The sequence below is a fragment of the Dama dama genome, chromosome 28, assembly GCF_033118175.1.
Source record: "Dama dama isolate Ldn47 chromosome 28, ASM3311817v1, whole genome shotgun sequence".
In the NCBI taxonomy this organism is placed as follows: Eukaryota; Metazoa; Chordata; class Mammalia; order Artiodactyla; family Cervidae; genus Dama; species Dama dama.
In genome coordinates this window covers 41,549,194-41,573,914 of record NC_083708.1, presented here as the reverse complement: position 1 = coordinate 41,573,914, position 24,721 = coordinate 41,549,194, and the positions used below count along the sequence as shown (strand labels likewise).

The 24,721-nt window shown below is 37.2% G+C and overlaps 1 protein-coding gene and 1 non-coding gene across 2 annotated transcripts in view; both read right to left on the bottom strand.

Annotated features, from left to right (window-relative positions):
• Positions 1-24,721, bottom strand: part of PDSS2 (decaprenyl diphosphate synthase subunit 2) — a 276,653-nt gene that overhangs the window by 172,051 nt on the left and 79,881 nt on the right. The window lies entirely within an intron of this gene.
• LOC133048348 (U6 spliceosomal RNA) lies at positions 15,275-15,381 on the bottom strand. Its single transcript, XR_009691010.1, has one exon. It is a non-coding gene; the product is annotated as a U6 spliceosomal RNA (small nuclear RNA).

Sequence of the window (24,721 nt, the reverse complement as noted above, 5' to 3'; positions counted from 1 at the left end):
GAAAGATGTAAAACAGGAGTGTGGGAAGAGAAGAGGTAAGAGGAGTGTCTTCAGAGCAAAAGAATGAGCACATGCAAAGCTGAGAACACTGAACAAATGAGGCTAGACATAAACAGGGACTCGACCACACAGGTCAAACAGGCTGTAATTAGACATTAGCTCTTTATCCAAAGAGCAATGTGAAACCACTGCAGTAACTTAAGCATCTGGTCCTGTAATCAGATATTTTTAAAAATATACAAAAAATGTCTTCCTTCATCAGTGTGGAAAAGTGACTTGTGGGTGTGTTGGCAGTGGGGGAACAACGTGGATATGAGGAGATCAGTTGGGATGCTTTTGCGGTAGTCAATGAGAAATAGGGAGGTAGTAGCTTGGTGGACAAACTAGAGATGTACCAAATCTAAAACAGTATTTCGATCAATTTAAACATATGTCAGATACTATGTAGTCCTGGGAAATTAGCTACTATAGACATATCACTAATTTTAAATAACATCATTTTGAAAAGTCTGTAAGGTGAATTTTGGGGGGAGGAATTTGGCCTTCTTCAAAATTCTGCTGTAGAACTACAACAGATCAATAATTAACACTAATATCCTAATAGCTTTACAATTTCATGGAAATAAGGATCTTACAGGTGAACTTTGTGCAACACAATCATATGGCCTTCTCACATCATTGTTTCTGTGGTTAACTGCAGTTCCTACTGCATCATCCTATCTTTCCGTAACTATTAACTATTTTAAATCCTCAAATGATAGCTATGGAACCTTTCCATACCCTCTCAAATTCCACTGTTTTCAACACATATATGTACTATGAGGAATACAAGAAATGAGGTCTAATAAAAGAGCTGTTAATGATGTGTTTCAAAAATGGTTAAATTGAAAAAAAAAGTGGTTAAATTAAATAACAAAAGAACAGATAACAAAGACAGTAGAGTATCAATAAGCTATCCATACACAAAGGAAGAAAGAAAACGGCTTCTTGTTAGAGGTGCTCCTCACAGTGGAGACAGACTTCAGACTGAGCGTTAAAGATGGTCAAATTTTCCTGAGCAGAGTATAGAGCGAAGAGAGGGATGGAGTTATTGAAATGGAAAGAATGGTACTTTGGGAGAAAGGAGTGGGTTAGAATGATAGCAGGTAAAAGAATGGGAAGCAGGTTCAGGACCAATGGGGCTAATCATCTGGGCAATGTGTGGAGGTGAACAAGCCCAGGAGACAGCCTAAAGAGTGAGGTGCCTTGAGAGGTTCAGACTCAGGACTTTGTTCTGCAGGCAATCTGAAGGCATGGATGGTTTGTCAGCAAGGGACTAATGTGATTAGGGCTAAAGACTAAAACTGCTACTTGGGGCCTAATACTGTCACTCTGGCAATAGTGTGTTGTTGGGTGCAGTGGAAAGCAGAGGGAAGATTAGTTAGGAGGAGCTTCTTCCAGTGTTCCAGGTGGGAGACAATGAGGGCCTAAATTAGGGTAGGAGCAGCAGGGAAGGTTTTCAAGAAAACCTGAATGATGGCAGCAGCATGGCGGGGGGGTCAGGTTAGTCTGGCCAACCCTCTGCAAGAACGAGACATCAGGAGGGGACCAGGGATCAAATACAGGGCTGAATTTAAGATTCACACGTGTCTGCTGGAGGTGATGACGCTAGCATTAGCAAGGACTGGAAAGAAAAGGAGTGTTAATGGGGAATTAATGAGTTCACTTTTGGACATGTTAACTTTGAATGCAAGAAGGACTTCCAGATGGAGATGCCCAGCAGGCACCTGGAAATGCTGTGGATAAAGATTTGGGAAGCATCTTCATAGAGGTGATAGCTAAAGCAGTAGGAATTGATGGATGAGTTTTGGGAGCGGGAGAGAAAGATGAAGAAAGGCGAAGGGAAAAGGGGAAAGGAAGACATGAGAAGAGAAAAGGAATTTTAGAGAATTCCTATATATGTAAGGAACTGAGGAAGGATGAGTGTGAGCCACAGGAAGGAACAGAGCAAGTCCACAGATAAAAGGGGTCTCCACAGACACCCAGAAGGAAAAGTGAACATAAACGCACAATGGAAGCAGAGAACGATGACTGTGCAGTGTACAGAACCTGGGATGAGGCAGCTGCCTCTTCCATGGGCTTTTTATTATAAACTTCTAGCCTGGCACTTAATGCACTGAATAATAAAAATGTCATTGAATGACACAGCTACCACATACTATAAACATGCTATAATGCCAGGCATATGCTAATTTATATATGTACACTCTTATTCTCACAAAAACCATGTAAAAGAACTAGCAATATCATTTTACAGATGAGGAAAATTAGCAAGCAGGCTTAGAAAAGATAAACAATAACTAGTCAATTAGTAATTTAAGTGCCAAGATTTAGATATAATTTTCAGTCTTGCTATTTGATTATTGTATTTGTTCTCACTCCTCACAAGGCTGTGAGAATCTTAAGGGCCCTCAGGCTTAGTCATCTTTGGATGCTCTGCACCCAGCAGAGTAACTGATACAGAATAAGTCTCAAAAAATGCAAGATGAGAGAGCATGTAACTTCTAAGAAGTACAGCAGCAGACACCATCTTACCCAAATAGACCTATTAGTAGTCTCAACCTTACTCATCTCTCCTTATTATCCATTTGCTACACTGAACCAGGGGGCTTCCCAGGTGGTGCTAGTAGTAAAGAACCTGCTTGCCAATGCAGGAGACATGGGTTCGATCCCTGGGTTGAGAAGATTCCCTGGAGGAGGGCATGGCAACCCAGTCCAGTATTCTTGCCTGGAGAATCCCACGGACAGAGGAGCCACAGGGTCACAAAGATTCGGACACAAGTGGAGGAACTTGGCACGCACGCACACACACACCCTGAACCTTGAGTTCAGTGTCTGGAGTCCCTCTTCCTAAATCCTAGTGGATTCTTTGAAAGTGACAGCCACACTGGAGAAGAGGACCAATGCACTACCACATGACATGCTGAGAGTTTAATGCAATGTTGAAAAGTTACTGTATGTAAGAATCACGCCGTATCAAAGGACCTCTCTCTTAAGCTTTAAGCAGACAGAACTCAATATACTGGAGTGTTTAAGAGCTTTGTCTCTTCATTTAGGAGAACTTACTGAATTCACTACTGCAGCAGTGCCTGTGAGAGGCTACACTCACTTTGAACAGAAGGTAGGGGTAGTTCCAGATGGCGAGCTGAGGTAGGATGGCAGAACCGGAGGAGAGAAAACCTAAGATTTATGTTCAAGAGTTCAGAATTCTAACTTATGCCAGTGACTCAAATCACAATCTTTTGGGAAACTGATAATCAAATATTAAGGGAACAACTTATCAACGATAAGGGATCATCACCCTTGAGTTAGTTTGTGCACGCATGTTCAGTCGCTAAGTCTCGACTCTTTTCCGACCCCATGGTAGCCCACCAGGGTCTTCTGTCCATGGGATTACCTGGGCAAGAATACTGGAGTGAGCTGCCATTTCTTTCTCCAGAGGATCTTCCTGACCCAGGGATCAAACCTACATCTCCTGCTTGGCAAGCAGATTATTTATCGCTGAGCTACTGGGAAAGCCCTGTTAGCTCAAAGCTTCTCAAAGTAAAGCTGAATGGGAAAAATCAGAACTTCCCAGACCCCCACAAGTGGAAAAATTCCTTCCAGTGCTAAAATCTAGAGGTATAGAGTTTGTTTCACTATTTGACCACCTCACTTTAATATACCTAGTTTTAATAAATCAATCCAGAAAATGTAAACATAAAAGATGGGTGTCAAATCTAATATACATGAGGGAGATTGGTTACAAAGGTTTCTAATAATACTTGTGACTGTGATCCCTAGTCAAAAAAAATTTTTAAGTTTATATACAGATAACTGAAGCAAAAGAACTGACTAGAAAATGTACATTTTTTTTTGCAAAAGAATCACAGGAATACCCTGATCTTCTCTATTATTATTTTTTTTAATGTTGACTATAGCCTGCTAAATTGCCTTTGTGACGTACTAATGAGTTTTAACCTGCAGTTTTTTGAAAAAGTGTTTTAAGTCATGTATACATGACTTAATATGTGATATATTAAGTTAAAAGAACTAGAAGTAAATGTAAAATTAAATAGGAATAGAAGTACCATTATTTAAAAATAAAATCTGTGCAAACACTAGAACAAATTTAGTGTTGCAACAAAGCACTAAACAAATTTTAATGATATGGGAAAATACTTAAAATGTTAAAGAAAAGATAAAGTTATAAAACTATAAATATAACATGATCCCAATTATGTTCAATATATGCACATATATATATAATAAACAAGGCCATGAACTAAGAATAAGTATGATAAAACATCAACATTTTATTTTAATTCAAGTATAGTTGATTACAATGGTGTGTTAGTTTCTGGTAGATAGCAAATTTATATATATATACTCTTTTTCATATTCTTTTTCATTATGGTTTGCTATAGGATATTAAACATAGTTTCCTGCGCTGGAGGTAGGACTTTGTTGTTTATATATTTTATATGCAGTAGTTTGTATCTGCTAATCCCAAACTCCTAATTTATCCTTCTCCAACCCCTTTCCCGTTTGGTAACCATGTTTGTTTTCTGAAACAGTAACATTTAAAATCTGAGTGTCACTATAATGGTATTTAATACACAAAGTGTCCACGTATTTTTTAGTGTGTTTAAAATATTTTGTTTAAAAAATGAAGAGAAATAATAGGAAGAAAATGCCCCTAAATGGTGACAAGTGTTAATCAATGGATTTTCAGATTAAGGGTGATTTACATATTTTCCAAATTGCATAAGAGCACAGATCTCTTTGTAAGTCTGGAGAAAAAGATAACTATTTTTAAAATATCAGAATATTAAAAAGGCAAATGGCTTACTATATTATAGCTGTAATTCTCACTTGAAGAAAAAATTTAACTCAACTTTAATGAACCCCAAAGTTCTATCTAAATGTCTTTTGGGTTCTTACATTTCACTTTTAATTTCTCTAAGGTTTAGATATAAGGCCAAAGTTTAAATGGTATCAAAGTGATGTTAAATATATATATAATATATATATGATTAGTAATTCAGTGACAGTAATATTACTAAGTTGTAAAAGAAAAACATTAGCACTCATGAAAATTGTCTTAAAGCACTCTAATTTGAAGGAGACTAAAAATAGTCTGCATGTCACAGATTTTTATACAAAATTAGCAGACAAGCTGGAGGTTAATATCCATTGACAAAATGACCCAAATTGTATTATTCCTGCCATATCTATTCTGAGACTAAAATGCTCTAGACTTGAAACAACATTAGGGCCTGAGGTGACCAGTCTTTAGAGTCTGGGAGCTATAGCAGCCAGTGACATGGCTCGAGGGCCACAGGCACATCCCACCCGCATTAAATCCCCAAGGGACAGCAGGGCCAAGGAACTGCCTCAACAAAGCTCTCGCAAAGCGGCAATTAGATTTGATGGGCATGTGGCAGAAGGCAGGCAATGGAAAGAAAGGAAGAGAGAAGAGAAAGCAGAGCAGGTATTGGGCATAGGAGTTGTTGAACAGAGGGGAAATCAAACAGAGCTTTTTAGAAATCGTTAACGAATGAACACCAGTAGTTTAACAAAATATGACTGAAATAAAAAACAAATAAAATAACGCTAACAATCAAGTTTGCAGCAAGATATAAGCTGGCCGCCTTAGAATTAAACTATCACTAGGGGGAGAAAAAAAATCAACAAAGATTTCTGAACTCAAATGATAACTGAAGATTTATTTTAAAATACTGACGTAGTAAAACAGGTCATTAAAAAATATTTCAGTCACACTGAAAACTCCATTAAAATGATCTCACACAAGTTTTACACACAGACCCCTTTTGTTCACATTAGAAAAAAACCAATTTAGTGTTGAAGCAAAGGGGTAGAAAAACCAAGTGCTGGAATATAGGCATCATTACACTATTCCGACAAATGAGACTCACACCACCACTCAAGCAGTGACACTGGCTAAAAGCTGACCTGCTGAGAATCACACCTCCCGCTATCAGAGTCCACCTGTGTAGGGAATTAATCAACCAAACGTGAAGAAGTGTTCCCTTAGTGCTCAGTGCTTTTCTCAACTTGAAGTCCTGATTTCAACAGACTCTGACACTCAAATCCAGGGGAACTGTTGTCAGACTAATCCTCTATAATTTGGCAGGGGGCGGGGGGCAGTGGTGGTTACTTGGGTAGAAGTACATTTTTATCAAAAAGAATATCTCAATGTAAGTAATAAGTATTTGTTTAATACTTGGTGGGTCAGTCCTACTAGCTAATGAAGGTGGTTCAGTTGTGGAAAATTTAGACTATTTGCCTTGGGACAAGTTGGAAAAGACAAAGAAAGAAGGTCATTCAATTGGTTTTACACAACATACTATTAAGAGGCTAAAGCCAAATGTAGAAGCTACAACAGGAGATGGACGAATCCAGTAAATATAAGCAAATTGAAAAAAATTATAAAACACTTTATAGGTAAACTGAAAGTGGGAATCAAAGGCAAACTGAAGTGGGAATGGGGCGGGGACAGAAACCATCACAGGTTTTAGGTGGAGAAATCACTCTTTAAAAAAATGAACAGAAAAAAAATTAAAACCTAAAACTGTATTATAGCAATATGATGGTTCAGAAATCAAGTGCAATTTTTTTTTGGTTTTGCTTTTTATTTTTTAAATTATTTTTTTATTGAAGGATAACTGCTTTACAGAATTTTGTTGTTTTCTGTCAAACCTCAACACAAGTGCAAAATTTTTAGGAAAAACTCATTTATTTTTCAAAAATCAACACTGAAATCAAGGTACAGGAGACCAAAACATGGGAGAATTAGAAGTGACAGGGGCAGGACATACACTGCTTGTGTTCATCTTCCACAGAAAAACTTTCACCATGAAAGACTGCAGGTTTGGTTTCCCAAGTTAAAATCTATTAGCTCTCAAAATTCCAAATATTGCTACCCAAATAACAATAAAGCCTTATAAATATTTAAAATAGCCACCAAAAGAGGTAGTAAAGGACAATCTATACCATAATAGTGGCATGTCTCAAATTATAGGTGTCAATAGGGAAACATGATTCGATTTCTTAAAGTTTCATTTACATGGTATTAATTAATAGATGGCACCTACTGAACCAAGAGAGAGAGACACTTGGAATAAATTACACACATGTTACTCTAGCCAATTTAATCCTCAAAGAACGTAACACTTGCTCCACTCTAGCAGGTCAAAAGGTTCTGGGAAGACATCCCTCATTTACCAGATGGCCAGCAAGTGACCGAGAGGCAGACTGTCTCATCCACCCTGGTATATCCTCAAGCCTTAATGGTGCCAGCTCATCTAACCTGACCACCACAATCCTGGGAGGTGGTAGTTTTCCTCATTTTATTGATGAAGATATTAAGGTTCAAAGAGCAAGTTTATTTTTTACATATCAATGATTAACACTGATAAGCTACATATTTGTATTCATTTATTTATTGTCTTCCTTGACTAGAACACAAGCATATTACAGCACATTTACTTGTCCACAGTTGTATCGCCAGTGCTTAGAATCCTGCCTGGCACACACAGACATTCAATAAATACTTGTGGATGAATTAATAAGGTAATCTGCCCAAAATTATATAGCCAATAAATGAAGGACCTGGGGCTCAATTCAGATGTCTGCTTCCAAAGCCAGACTACAGAAATAATGATCACAGCAATAACACACAGAGTAAAAATGGGCAATAGCTTGAATTAGAGCTCAGAAAGGACCTTACAGGTAAAAGACGTGAAAAAAATTTTAAAGTTGATTTCTCGTAAGCACTTCCCTGAAACCTCTTGATTACTGGCTGGTGCACTTATAGCTAGACAAGAATTTGGGTGCTGCCTTCTGCTTACATGCAAGTTCAACAAGACTCCCAAGTAGAACAGAGCAGAGGATGTGCGGTCCATTAAACACAGAGCCATGGGAAGCCTTGAATAGCCCCCATTCACAGGAGGCTGAGAAAAGTTGGCACTGCAGTGAAAATACAGTCCAGGTTAAAACCCACAACTAAAAAACAACAACAACAAAAACCCACACAGACTGCAGGAGCAGCCAGGGTCTACACCACAGCCAAGGAGTCTTACGCTGAAAGTAGGATCTGCACAGGCCTGCTTGTAGCATGTGGCTCTGCACCCTTCTGGTGGCTACAACAGTCAATCTGAAATGCCCCACAAAATTATAACTTTTAGGGAAGGAGGAGATCACAGTTTTCATCATTCTTTACTGAATACCTTGGTTCCTTTCCTTGAAATTGGGCAAAATATACATTCCTCCATTGAAATATTTCACTGAGGACTACTTAGTTAAAAAAATAATTTATATACATTCTATGTTTTAATTTCTAGGAATACATTAAATAAGACAGGAAATTTATGTCTGAAGACTTTTTGTTCCCATTTTAATTCATACTACAATAAAGGTAAAAGAAACTAAACACTGCTCATTGATACACTAGGGACCCAATCTTGCAACTTTGTCCTAGAAAGGAAAAAGCAATAGGCTCAACGCTAATATCTGTTGCAAAAACTATCCTTACACTTTAAATATATAAAAATGTATATTTATATGTATGTATTTATTTACTTATTTCCTCACTTAAACCTTATACAAGGTTGTAAGGTACTATTCTTGATCCTGATTTTATGGATGAAGAAACTGAGGCACAAAGAAGTTAAGTAATAAGTAACAAGTAGGGCCATAAGTAAGTGGTAGGGGCCATGGTCACAAATACAAATTTTGTTTTAATGATGGCTTTAAAAAAGATACTGATGCTGAAAAAATACTGAATTGAGCAAAGAGCGAAACTAGGGTAGATATGAAATTAAAGGGGCAAAAAAATGTTTTTTACTACATTAAGATTAAAAATAACCTTGATGAAAGTAATGGGACAAAGGAAATTACTCTTCCCACAGTGCAAATACAGTTCCAAACTCTATGGATTTGAGGACAAGGACAAAAGTATGAAAACTCTGCCTCTGAGCACATGTGTCAAAAATCTAACAAATTTCAAAGACATATAACAGACACTTTGGTCCCCAAATGCAGGTGATGATTTCCCTTGGTATAAAGTTCTAGTGGGGTTATGTTAATAAGAACTGGGTTATCTGCATCACCTGATACCAAAAGTTCCCCCCTTTCTCCAAAAGTAGCCAGATAAATGCTAAATTTTGAGATCAGGTGAAGCCTGTGGCCAATATATTTCAGGACTGTTTTGTTCATGCACAGGTAAAAACCAGAAACTTATCAATAGGCTATTTAGGCCTATCAAAATGTTGGACTGTTTGGATGTGTTTCTCACCTTCAAATATTGTGTATTTAAATCAAGGCCTGGAGAATGGTTCTAACTGCTGCATATTATTCAAGAGCTGAAAAGTACTTCAACCTAGACATAAAAAGCAGAGACATTACTTCGCCAACAAAAGTCCATCTGGCCAAAGCTATGGTTTTTCCAGTAGTCATGTATGAATGTGAGAGTTGGACTAAAAACAAAGCTGAGTGCCGATGAACTGATGCTTTTGAACTGTGGTGTTGGAGAAGACTCTTCAGAGTCCCTTGGGCCATAAGGAGATCAAACCAGTCAATCCTAAAGGAAATCAATCCTGAATATTCATTGGAAGGACTGATGCTGAAGCTGAAACACCAATACTTTCGCCACCTGATGTGACGAACTGACTCACTGGAAAAGTCCCTGATTTTGGGAAAGATTGAAGGTGGGAGGAGAAGGGGGATGACACAGGATGAGATGGTTGGATGGCATCACCGATGCAATGGAGATGAGTTTGAGTAAGCTCTGGGAATTGGTGATGGACAGGGAAGCCTGGTATGCTCCAGTCCATGGGGTTGCAAACAGTCGGACATGACTGAGCAACTGAACTGAACTGAAAAGTACTTCACAATATGTTGCTGCTGTTGTTTAGTCATTAAGTCACGTCTAACTCTTGTGAGCCCAAGACTGTAGCCCACCAGGCTCCCTTGCTCATGGGATTTCCCAAGCAAGAATACTAGAGTGGGATGCCACTCCTTCTCCTGGGAATACTTCTGACCCAGGGATGGAACCTGAATCTCCTACATTGGTGGGCGGATTCTTTATCACTCAAGTCACCTGGGAAGTCCCGCTTCACAATATATTAATAGAAGCACTTAACAAACCTGGGCCTCGTTCAACCTGGTCTCAAAGTGTGATATACTGTGCAAGCTTTTGCCTAGATAAAAATGATAGCTAAAATTCACAATCATTTAAGTGCATCTAAAAGGTCTAATGTTCTTATTCTTTCCAAAAAAGGTATTTTTCTCTATGTCTGCATTCTTTCAAAGTGTTCTTTAGTTAACTGTAGTGAAATACAGTAATTTCCTACCAAATTGCATTAACAGAGTCATTTAAAATATACATTTCTGAAAAAAAAAATGTACATTTCTGAAGTAAGCTTTCAGATGATAGAAGAATGTTTTCATATTTTTAGGAGATTTTTAGGAGAATGGGTTAATAAGCTAAGACTATTTGGTAAAGAAACTTGAGAATCACAGAAACCTGATTAACTTTGTCAATTCAGAGGCCTGCTGAGTTCCATTTCACAGAATCACAATTTTTAAATGTTGCTAAGAAATGCTTTTTCTATTAAAACATTCATAAGCATATACAATAAAACAGTCATGTTTTTTAAAAACAGCAGAAGATTAACCACAACAACAAGGCAGCATTGCTAGTATAAGTATTTTTTTAAAGGTTTTTTAACTTTGTAAGAAAAGTCCACGACTGACCATCTTCTAATTTTTCAGTATCAGAGAAAATATTCACACAAGACTCAACTATACTCAAATATACTCAAATATTCCTCAGAGAATATTTAGAGGTCAATAACAGGAAAAACAGAATCATCTTAGTTTGGCACCAAGAGTTGAATACATGGAAAGAATTCCCTCCAATTTTTAATATATGAAAATCAGCAGATGATTCTAAAATTTTATTATTAAAATTATCTTTTATGAATATATAATTCTGGTGCAACTTACATTAATTACTCCACTTGTTTCATTTTGCTGCACAAGTTTTCAAAACCCTGGATAAAAAAAAGCTATCATAATACATGGGCTCTGGTTATTCAGATGAATAACCAAACAAAACTGGAGATTAGCTGGTAATAAAAAGGATGGCAGTAGGGGTATACGGCATGTGAAAGTGGTTTACAAACTATTTCTACCAGGAAAAAAATCAAACTGCTGGTTCATCTAGAGCAGTGATTCTCAGATAGGAGGCAATTTTCGTCCCCCAGGAGACGTTGGCAACGTCTAGAGATATTTTCTGTTGTCACAACTTGGTTTCTAAAGAGCAGAGGCCAGGTCTGCTGTTGAACATTCTACAACATAACTGACAAAGGACTACCAGCCAGCCCAACATGTCAACAGTGCCAAGGATGAGAACCCTGAATTTAGAGACTGTACTATGTATTTATAGGACTTATTTCATAGGATTATTATGAAGTTTAAACATAAACATTTAGCATGTAAAAAGCTAAGTATACTCTCTGGCACAACTATGTGCACAATATGCATCAGTTATTATTATTATCAGTATTATTACTGTTATCCACGTAAGACAGAAATTTTTGGCTTTAGTGAAAGCTAGAACAGATGTAATCCTATTTTACCTGCCGCAGTATAAAAACATTAACGATAACTTTTAAGAAGTTGGAAAGAAAAATTTTTTCCAAAGAATATAGCAAACAAGCTTCCTGAGTGTCTATGTAGACCCCAGGTTTACATAAACAAAACATGTGAATGTGCAGTCATTTGGGATTAAAAAAAATTAGTTCTAGTTTTATTTACAGTAAGAACAGTACAACATATCTCAATACTTCACTTCTTTCTTCCCTAGGGAGAATTCCCAGGAACATCAACTGACTTTATTTACAGTTAACAAAGTATTTTTTAGTAGCCACAATTTTAAAGCCAGAACCATTCTGTTTAAAGTCAAGTACTTCCCTCGGTAATTTTCATCATATCAGCTAATATGACAGCAATAACTAAACATTGTTAGTTTCTGTAACTACATTACAACTGCTTTTCCTTCCCAGATACCATGTTGTTATATATGTCACCTCTTCAGGCTCCTTTCTATTGTTACTCTAGCAAAAAGTTTTTCTGAAGAAGTAAAGCCTTTACTCATAAAGACAGGTGGCAGCCCTCAAGAGAAAAGTGCTAACATTTTCTCGCCAGTTTTTGAAAATACCAAAGAATTCTCAAATTAAGAGTCTCTCGATTTAATTCATGAAATGTTGAGGCAAAATATCAGCCTAGAAATAATAAATGAATTTGACAGGAATTAACTTTAAGAAAATCATAGGAAATTTTTAAATGTACTCTTTCTATTCTTTTGCTCAGAAAAAATGCTTATGACTTTAAAAGGTTGGAGAATTTAAGCAAACACTCGGTGGTTTTGGAAATGTAGTTTCCATGGCAACCAACATGGTCTTCTTTATATAGCATTATAAACAGATGGTAAAGAGTGGTCATGTTTGTTTCTTTGCCAGTATATCAATAAAATTGATGTAATACAGTATTGAATACACTTGAACTATTTTATAAATTTAATATACTAACCATGAGATCTAGTAATTTAGACAGATGAATATAATTAACTTGTATCTGGGTGGGGTTTTTTTTCCCCCTTTTTAATAAACACATGAGGATCTTGAACAGTGAAGTCACTATACTCCACAGAGTCAACAGTGTTTCTTGGCAAGATTTTGTGCAAATGTTTTCCCAGCACTTGCCATGCAGGGCCTATCACCACAAATATGAATCTGATGAGGAGAAAATAATGCATTGAAATAATAAAAGTGGAACCACATCTGTAAATATATTCTTTGGCCATCTTTTCTTAAAGAACACATGAGAAATTAAGAAGAACAAAGAGTTTCTTTACAATAAACAACAGGTTGTAAAGCAAATAGCAAAGCTGTTGTTTAAAAGTCAGATCCATTTCATGTACAAAGTAATGCCTTCAGAAATGCAGGTGCTCTGAACTCCACTGATTTAACTGTAGTAACCCACTAGGTACTATTTGCTAAAAAACTAAAAAGCCAAGAAACTATAAATGTGATTAGTCTGGTAGTAAAAGTTTGAACAACCAATTCCTACATGAATCATCAACACATGTGGAGCAGGGACTGTGTCTGGAAGGCAGTCAGTCAGAAGGGGCCGTACATGAGGCCGTGGTTTCACAGGGGCACTGGCACTCCTTGCTAACAGGTCCATCTTAGAGGCTTCTACATATTTTCCAAACAAGGCAAGGAATGCTTACATTAAGAAGACTGGGGACAATACCTACTATATATAATTATATAAATGGCTACTTAATTACACTTATAAAATAACATTTGGTAAATGGTATCTCTGCTACATTTTCCCTCTCCTGTATCTATCCATAAATTTGATAAATTTTATCATTTATAAATTCTTCTTATGATTCTCACATCATAGCAAGTTTATTGGAAATGAGATATTTCATTTTACAGAACAACCCCTGATGGAAATACAAAAAAGGGGTATGCATATTTATGAAAGAAGTGAATTTTAAACGATGCACCATGGTTTAAAGGAAAAACAAAAAGAATTCAAAATTTTTTAAAACTGGTAGAAACTGTCCCCAATTTATATTTGAATCAAACCTAGGAAAAATTTTAAAAATTATGTATCTTGGATAAGCTACAGTGAACTCCACAGTCTATTAAAAACTGTTCCCATTACACAATTCTGGGGAATTATTTAAATCTGGAGAACTCAGGAAAGAGCATCATTTCTCATATGAAGCTGGAGAGTCTCCAACAAGGTACCAAGCTCATCTACCCAAAAAACATGCCTACCTACATACAGTGAGGGATCACTATCTGAGTGACGATGTAATCAGAAGCCCTTTTCAAAGGATTTTCAGTTTGCCTTCTATAGTACATGTAGTGTGGGAGAGTACCTGCAAAGTTTAAATATAACAATACCCATATTCTAGCGTACGCCAATTTACAGCCAGAAGCTCCAGGGGTGGGGCTCAGGCACTGGTAGATTAAAAACACTCCTCAGGTATTATTTTAATATGCAACCAGCATTAAAAACACACACACCACCCCAGTGTGTGTTTGCGTGTGTTAGTCACTCAGCGTGTCCGACTCTTTGCAACGCCATGACTGCAGCCCGCCAGGCTCCTCTGTCCATCGGCCTACCCAGGCAAGAATTCTGGGGTGGGCTGTCATTTCTTCCTCCAGAGGACCTTCCGGACTCAGGGATCAAACCTCGTCTCTTGCGTAGCCTGCCCTGGCAGGCAGATTCTTTACCACTCCCACCACCTGGGAAGCAGAGACTGGGATTCACATTTCTCTTTACCCATGGTGAGAAAGAAATCTCAAATCACCACTCTCATTTTCAGGATACACAGTTTAGAGTTCTATTTCCTATCCACAGATAGGAACAAGACTAAAGAACAGGCATTGCTGGACTGATTTATTTGATGTGGTAAATTTTATTATGAAGGAGTTCAACAAAACACAAAACCAAGGTGTGAAAAAACTTTTCCCGAGAACTATCCCAGATAGTAATGTTTATCTCTTAAAAAGACTATCATTATGCAGAAGACTTTTGAATGGTGATTTTATTTTCACTCCTTTTGGCACATATCCTGTGTCTGAGCTAGTTACAATGTATTTTTCATCTTCAAAGTCATAAAATAAGTGCCTTCTGGATTTCTAGTGCACTTAACACATTTTCTGAAGAACTGATTTAAATGATCAGCAGTGTAATTCTCACTTATTACTTCAAAAATAAGATACTCTCTGTTTCAAGAAGGACCTTTAAACTATCACCAACAGCAGTGAAAATTCAGGTGTTTGAATAAGGAAAAGCTGCACAAGAATGATGCCATTTACCTTTTCCTGAGCATATATATATATATATATATATATATATATATATATGTATATGTATAAACAATTTAAAGAAATTTGTTAATATGCTATCCCCAAAAGACAGTAGCAATGAAAGCCATGAATCACAAACATTATTTCAAGCCAGATACTCCTAGTAAAATTCTACCATGTAGAAAAATGCAAAGGTCTGGTAAATTGTGATAGTAATTTTTTTTTGTTGTTGTTAAATTTATCATACATATTTACTTAATCTATACAGAATTGAGTAGATAAAATCAGATTCACATTAGTGAAAAATCTCTACAAAATGTCTTTGAAAAGCAAAAAATATGGAACGCTTCACGAATTTGCGTGTCATCCTTGCGCAGGGGCCATGCTAATCTCCTCTGTATCGTTCCAATTTTAGTATATGTGCTGCCGAAGCGAGCACTGATAGTAATTTCTTATATATACTATTTTTTCTTTTCAAAGTATTTGTAAGAAGACTAATTACTTTTTGCTTGCTACGAAATATCAAACAGAAATAAAACAACTACCAACTCTCTGAACTGTCAGTGATAGTAAATAGAGAAGAGAAGTGCAGTTAAGTACTCTCAGAGGACAAACCATGATAATACAAGGGTCTTGGAGTCTATTTCTACATTTTTGTTTGTTTTTTTACATTTCCACAGGCTATTAAAATTTCCACAAGTCATTTATTCTTTCCTTGAGGAACTTTATTTGGCTATTTGTGTGTCTGGTGCTATTAACTCATCGTAATTTTATATCAAATTCTCATAATATAACATGATTGAGGTTTAATTCCCCCCAAAATTCAAAACACACAAAACAGGAAAAAATATCACCCTAATGCATTTGGGAAGAAACAACCTATTAAAGGGAATATGTGTGTCTGGCAGAATTATAGAGATGACAGAAAACAAGAGGAAACAACATTTCTTAATGTTATTTAAACACACACACAGGAGACAGGGAGATGTGCTAGGACAGAGAATCAACAGGAACTCCAGTCTTCCTGCACATAGAATAGAGCTTCATTAACAATAAAGGAACAGGTGTCTTGGGACCCATTTATACAGGCTATTAACTATTATGACCTGCTGGTATCCAAATTTATTTTAGTACTAGGCAACTGATTAAAAATAAATACAAATTTAAATTCAATCTATTAGCATGTGAAAGCAATGCTTAGCTTTCCAGAGTCTAATTTAACACAAAGGTATTTTTTTACTGTCCTGATCACAGAGGATATCAAAGTTCATATACATTATTTCCTAAGTCCCCAAATAAAAAACTTCATACTAAATCTCCTTTGAATGCAAAAAATTGATGAGTGGCCTTTTGTCTAGACTCTTGAGAGTTCCTTGGACTGCAAGGAGATCCAACGAGTCCATCCTAAAAGGGATCAGTCCTGGGTGTTCATTGGAAGAACTGATGTTGAAGCTGAAACTCCAATACTCTGGCCACCTGATGTGAAGAGCTGACTCATTTGAAAAGACCCTGATGCTGGGAAAGATTGAGGGCAGGAGGAGAAGGGGCCGACAGAGGACGAGATGGTTGGATGGCATCACCGACTCAATGGACATGGGTTTGGGTGAACTCCGCGAGTTGGTGATGGACAGGAAGGCCTGGCGTGCTGCAGTTCATGGGGTCGCAAAGAGTCGGACACGACTGAGTGACTGAACTGAACTGAACTGAATAAGAGCAAATAAGAGTTTTGTTTACCAAGAACTAAATTTTTATCCAAACTTAAATAATGAAACAAACATGCAGTTTGGGATAAAAGTGAAAGTGAAGTCCTCAGTCATGGCTTTGCAACCCCATGGACTGTAGCCCAGCAGGCTCCTCTGTCCATGGGGATTCTCCAGGCAAGAATACTGGAGAGGGTTGCCAATGCCTTCTCCAGGGAAACTGGGAGAGGGAATCACATACACTCCCACTCTATTCAGTGCATTTCACATTATATTCTACTTACTTTGAAAAACATGAATAGCAGAATTATCAAAATATCTTCTGTTAATTTTTACTGTCTCATCTATAAATACTGATTAATAACCTAAATACTTGGGCATTTATGAGGAATCACTTGTACATATTAATAAAAATACTTAGAATGTTAGAGTTGGAACTGCAGCAGGGACAAAGTTTCATACATATTTTACGTATAAGGAAATAAATACAGTGAGGCTTACTTGCCTAAATAGCAATATGTGACAACATAAACTGTCAAAATACTATTATACTGTAAAATTAGTATACTAATATCTATCTCCCAAAGATGTTATGAAAATTCAATGTGTTACTGATCTTGATGTTATTTCAACTATTATATTTACCTATGTCTAGTTTTTTCAAAAAAAATTTGGTTTATTCACTTACATCTGTTCTAATAGTGAAATTATTTCTACTTGTTGCAGAAGTATTAAGTGATTGTGCTGTTTGTGCCATACTCTGTGGAGAATAAGGATGGTACAGCATGATCTATATCCACAAGAATCTAGTAAAAGCCACTGTAGAAATGAAATGGTGAAAAACTTGAGGGATTGGTGAATAAGTAAAAGATTGAATTATGATTCTCAAAAAATGTTAGGTAGAGAGTTAGGCATGAGCAACCAGGTGTGGCCTAGCTAAAAAGGATGCAAACTGATCTCTAAACCCCACCCCAGACACACCCAGGAGAGCTCACAGACATGCTACAAAAACAAGCACTGAGACTTTTCCATCTCCTGCACACACACCCTGGGCACACCATGGATACAAACCAACCACAGGGGCTTCTCCAACACCAGCAAGTGTGTCCTAGGCACACAGTGGATACAAACTAACCGCAGGGGCCTCCTCAAGTAAACTTAGACAGTTAAGAGACCATTAAGGGTTTATAAATATCCTATATATACATATATATACATCTGATTCTAACAGACTGAATTATGGGAAGACATGTGCAATACAGTCTGTTGCTATATAACTTGCAGCGGTCAATAGGCCTTGAGCATATGTCCATTTGCCTTCCCTTTCTTGACTGGTGGCAGATACAAGCCCTGTTTTGCACAGGGCACAACTGAAAGGAGGAGACAGGAAGTATAAAAAAGGGGGAAGCCAAGAGGGACAATGACCCCTTCAGGGTCAGCCTGCTCCCATGTCTCCAGAGCGTCCGTTTAATAAAGTTCTGTCTGCTTGAGCTGTAACTGAGCTGTAACTTATCTGTTGTTTTAATAAACTCTTTAGTCCATCATTCCAAATCTTCGCCGTGATGAGACAAGAACAGAGGAAATAAACCAACGTGACAAAAACATGGTGGCATTTTAAATGGAAGTAATTTCATAAGACCAGCATTTCTCAAACTTGGCACAACTGGCATTTTGAGCTGGAAAATTATTTTCTGTAAGGGTTTGCATGCTGTAGGCTGTTTAGTAGCATCCCTAGCTTCTACACACTAGATGCCAGGAGCACCCCCCAGCTGAAATGCAAATCATCTCCAGACATTATTGCCAAAGGTCCTGAGGAGGCAAAGTCATCCTTGGTAGAGAACAATGGATAAGGCAAGCTAATACACCTTATGCTGCTTTTCAAGCTAGTGACATGTACTAAATATCATGTACAGACAAAGCAAATCTGAAGCTTTAGTATTCTAAAGCTATATCTAAAGATAGCTCTGGTTCTAAGGCATCAAGCATTAGGGTATTGCATAGAGGAGTAAAAGCACAAACGCAACATCAAGGTGTGTCCTGGGTTCTGATTCTACCGTTTTTCTGCCACTCATTTCCCAAAGTCCAAAGAAATATGAATAGGTCCATATTCCTGATAAGAGAGAGGTTATCTTTCATTATATCAAAGTTTCTCAAGTTAGAAATAACTCTGCCACCTTTCAAGAAATCCTTTGCATTTCCTTTCCTACCTTTCCAAAATATAACTCATCATTTTGCTAAATCATGAATTCCTTTCAAGTACAATTCCAGGCTGGCCACTAATGTGGCCACTAATGTGGCAAGCAAATGTCAGGTCTACATATTATAACAAAGGGAAGAACTGACTTCCTCTGTCTCATGCATCATCTTCTCTTGCTCTCTTCTCTAGCTTTCACTCCTGCTGAAGTTACAACACTCAAAACAATTGCTTGGTAATGGTAGCACCTCATTAAAAATCTGGGGAACAGGGCAAATCAGAGTACTCTATAAGAAGACCACTAAGAGTGAAAGATGGAAAGGAATGTGTGAGAATCAGTGATCAAACATGAGTCAGCTCAGAATGAATTTTTAAAAGAATTAGGGCCACTGGAGGCATATGTCCATGAAATAGGATTGTCATTGGTGCCCCCGTGGCTTCTGGGAACCGACAGGATCTGTACTGAAAACAAACAAGCAAACAAAAAGCAGTCTGGACAGTTGACAAATGCGGGAATCATAAATATTAAGAGGAGAGTGTTGCTCACTTTGGTTTTGCTTTTACTTGAAAAGTTACCAAGTGGTCTTCATTCCACATACTCAACAAACTTTCTGTTTCTTCAACATTATGAAAGAAGAGAACGGTCTGTTTTCACAAAGGGATGCCTACAAGCTGAAAAGTTCTGTTAATACTATTTTGTTTTGACTCTATGTATAGTGATATCTCCAACATTAGAAATTTGGACATAATCTGCTAAATCTGAATTTCCATACTGGGCAGTATTTCCTTTAACAAAGTCTAATTGGAACAGTAATTTTATGGTACATGAAAATTTAATTTCAAATGTTAGAGATACGGAGAAATCTGATTTAGACAGAAGACAACTTATTTTTAGTTGCAAAAAAAATGCAATGCCAAAGTAGTTTGCATTTAATGCTATAATTTACATATATTACAATATTCATGATACATGCTAAATACCCAAATCCTATTTGGAAAACCTTCATTGTGAAAAATCACAATTTTAACAAAATGGTGTTTCACATTTTAAAGAATGCTCTCATTTAGAAAAAACAATAAACACATCAGTTTGGCAAATGATACTGAACCTACGACTAATAAATTCAGGCTCCTTTGATATTCCTTAAATAATTCTAAATATTAAAGGTAAATACCACATATGCTAATAAATTTCTAAATTTATAAAATAAACAGGAACCCTTCAGTTTAGTTACATATTGTGGATATTTCACACAGGTACAGGATTACTTCAACAAATGATTCTTTAGTTATTACAGGCAACATGCTGCTGCAAACTAAAGAGGAAAAAGCGCTAAAATAAATTGAGTTCTCTGGCCCATTTCATTTATAAATTTGTGTTTCAAAGGAAATTTTTAGGGTTGACACTTTCTACTTGACCCTACAAATGTCTTTTCTCTAAATATTATTTCACTTAGGTAAGAAATCGTCTATACTTCTACACAATGGAAATGGAAACTTCCCCCAAAAGACTAAGCAATTAGATGCTGCTGTGCTCAGTCATTCAGTCTTGTCCAATTCTTTGTGACTCAATGGACTATATAGCCCCTCAGGCTCCTCTATCCATGAGGATTCTCCAGGCAAGAATCCTGAAGTGGGTAGCCTATCACTTCTCCAGGGGATCTTCTGACCCAGGAATAGAACTGGGGTCTCCTGCATTGCAAGCGGATTCTTTACCAGATGAGCTACCAGGGAAGCCCAAGCAATTAGATATTTATATATAATACCAACATGTCACACGTGTAACATAATCCAAATTACTACTGCTTTAAAAAGTATAGAGGCTTCTGACTATGTCATGATGAGTGAGGTGGTGGACAAATCCTCCCTTAGTAACAATTAAGCTGGACAAAACTGTCAAAAGCAGCAATTTTAGCACTCTAGAATTTAAAGGCACACACTTCATGGAAAACTACTGAACTTCAGAGAGGAACGGTGAGAGCCTGGTCAGGGGCTGCTTCATGCCTGCTCCTGGCTGTGTCAGTGCAGCAGTTCAATCAGGGCAGGGCAGGCTGTGAACACCAGCAGCAGCATCCCCTCTGGCAGACAGGGATCACTTGATCTGGAGCACAGCCACAGTGGTGATCTCTGTGGCAAGCAAACAGAACTGGCCAGTGGCTCCTTAAGCCTGAGAGTAGGCCTGTTGCAGACAAGCAAATGAGCCAGGGATTTAACAGGAAGTTCAAGCAGCCAAAGGGGGCCTGACCTTATATGTCTGGAGTTGACTAGAGGCTGTGTGCATTGCTACCCAGGCCAGACAGGGTCCGTATGTCCTTGGATGATGGAAACTCAAGCATGTGAGCTGAGACATGAGAGGGTCCAATAAAAAGTAAAGCCCAGGTAGCCTGAAGTATGAATGTGCTACCCCAGTTTGCACATAGACCCAGCAGGCGAGGTCTGAAGACTTACTGGCTCAAGGTGTTTCAGCATAAATTTTGATCAGTCTTTGGTCATTAGATACAGGGGCCATCCCTAGAAAGCCAGGCTTACAAATAAAACAAAGGAAAAAACAGTAGGCAGAGGCAGCAGCAGCTGCACACTGTGGGGGATTACAGACTTCAAAGACTCAGTTCAGGCAAGTTATTAAAACAAACAAAACAACAACCAACATCACCGATGGAGGGGGCAAGTCACAAACTAGAGTTACTATATTATCTAAAATTTTCAGAATTCAAAAGAAAGTTATGAGTCATGCAAGAAACAAAAAAATGTGATCTATAAAAAATGCAGTCAATAGAAGGCCTCCAATTGTCTTTAGATCTTGTATTAAACAAGCTGTGCTGTGCTGAGTCACTCAGTCCTGTCTGACTCTTTGCAACACCATGGGTTGTAGCCCGCCAGGATCCTCTGTCCATGAGGATTCTCCAGGCAAAAATGGAGGGGGTTGCCATTTCCTTCTCCAGGGGATCTTCCTAACCCAGGGATCAAACCCAGGTCTCCTGCATTGCAGGCAGATTCTTTACCAGCTGAGCTACCAGGGAAGCCCATTAAACAAGCTAGCTATTATACATATGTTCAAAGAACTAAAGAAAATCATATTTAAAGCATATCTACAGAATCTCAGTAGAAGTTGTTTACAAATTATTTTTCAAAGAACCAAATGGAAATTCTGGAGAGGAAGAGCACAGTAAGTGAAGTGAAAATTTCACCAGAGAGGTTCAATGGTAGATTTGAGATAGCAGAAACATAATCAGTGCATTTGAAGATGGGTCAATAGAAATTATTCAGTATGAAGAACACACTGGGCAAAAAAGGACTAAAAAAAAAAAAAAATGAGGAGAGCCTCAGAGACCTATGAGACAAAACTAAAATATGTGTGATAAGGGTTCAGAAGGTAAGGAAAAGCAGGAAAAGAGCAGGAAAAACTAATAAAATATTGGATGAAAACTTCCTAAATATAAATAAAATATTAATTTATAGAGCCAACCTACTCAATGAAATCCACTATAGAACAGGCACAAAACACCTAAGCACGTCATAGACAAACTGTTAAAAGACAAAGAGAAAATACTGAAAATAGTAAGAGAAAAGTGTGACTCACTGTGTACAAAGGAAATAATGGCCGATTTCTCACCAGAAATGATGGAGGCCAAAAGGCAGTGAAATTAATTGCTGTGGGAAAGAGAATTTCCTGGCGGTCCAGCTGGTTAGGACTCCACCCTTCCATTGCAGGGGATTTGATCCCTGGTCGGAGAACTAAGATTCTGCAAGTCACACAGTGCAGCCAATATAAACTAAGTGCTAGGGTTAAAAGGCTGGCAACTAAGAATTCTATATCCTTTAAAACTATCCTTTAAAAATAAAAGTGAAATAAAGGCTTCTGAGCTAAACAAAGGGTGGAGAAAATTTGTTATAAGACTTGCCTTACAAAAAAATACTAAAGGAAGTTCTTCACACTGAATAGAGTGGTATCAGATAGCAATCTGAATCCACACGAATAAACAGTGAGCACCAGAAATAGTGAATATATGAGTAAATGTGAAAATTTCTATAATTTTTTTCTCATTTCTTCTCTTAAATTTTGAAAAATTATATAAAAGAATAATTATAACAATGTATTGATGGATTATAATATATACAGATACTATATACAGATTAATAATAATAACACAAAGGGGGAAAGGAGATATACTGGAGCAACTTTCTACATTTTGCTGGAATTAAAATTAGTGTCATTTTGAAGCAGACTGTGATAAATGAAGATGCACTGTAAATCCTAGAACCACCACTAATAAATCAAAATCATATAGTTTTTAAAAAGCACAACTGAGAATTCAAAATGGTATACTAAAATATATGTATGTAACATAAAAAAGGGAGTAAAGAAGGAGAGGTACAAAAATGACATGAGATAAATACAAAAAAAAAAAAAAAAAGACAGACTTAGAGCCAACTATATCAATAATTAGATCTGATATGCATTGTCCACATACCCGACTCAAAAGGCAGGGATATTCAGACTACATTAAAAAGGAAGTCCCAACTGTATGCTATATCCAAAAGACACACATTAGACACAGACATAAATAGGTTAAAAGTAATAGGACAGACAATGATATGCCATACAAATAGTCACCATAAGAGAGTTGGAATGGATATATTTATATCAAACAAAGCAGACTTTAAGGCAGGAAATGGTACCAGAGACAATGAAGGACGTTTCATAATCATGACAGCATGCGTACACTATGAAGACATAATAATTATAAATGTATATACACATAGTAAGAGACCCAAAGCGAAGGAAAAACTGAACATTTAAAGGAGAAATTGGCAATTCAGCAGTAAAAGTTGGAGACTCCAATACTCCCCTTTCAATAATTTATAGAACAACACAGAAAATCAACAAGGATACAGAAGACTTTAACAGCACTATCAACCAACATGATATAACTGACACTGACAGAGTACTCCACACAATGAGTGCAGAATACACATTCTTTTCAAGCACACATGTAGTATGCTGGGCCACAAAACAAGTCTCAATAAAGCTAAAAAGACTTAAATCATTAAAAGCACGTTCCATGTCCACAAATGAATTAAGTCAAAGATCTCCAAGGGAAAGAAGTCTGGGAAAATTGACATCATCAGTAATTAAACAACATACTTCTAAATACCACAGGGGTCAAAGAGAAAATCATATAGAAAAAAATTTTTAATATTTTGAACTGAATGGAAATGAAAACACGATGTGCCAAATTTTACAGGACGCAACTTAAGAAGAGATTAGGGCTCCCCAGTGGCTCTGTGGTAAAGACTCTGACTGCCGAGCAGGAGACGAGGGTCTGATCACTTGGCTGGAAAGATCCCCTGGAGAAGGAAATGGCAACCCACTCCAGTACTCTTGCCTAGAGAACCCCATGGACAGAGGAGCCTGGTGGGCTACAGTCCATGGGGTTGCAAAGAGTTGGACATGACTGAGCAACTGAGCACGCACACAAGGGAGTACTATAAACAACCTTATACCAGCAAATTAGACAACTCAGAAAAATGGACAAATTCTTAGAATCATATTTCCAAAACTAAGACAATAATAGAAAATACAGATGACCTATATAACAAGCAAATAAATGGAATTTTAATAAAATCTTCTCAAAAAAATCTCAGGATTTGCTGGCAAAATCTATCAAATATTTGCAAAAAAGAAATACTAACAGTCCTTCACAAATTCTCTAAAAAGAGAGAAGAAAAAAAAAAGAGAAGCGAAACTTCCCAACTCATTCTATGAAGCCAGTATACCCTAACACCAAAGCCAGACAAAAACATCACAGGAAAAGCACAGATCAACATCCCTCACAAATACAGACCCAAAAACCCTCAACAAAATTTTAGCAAACTGAATTCAG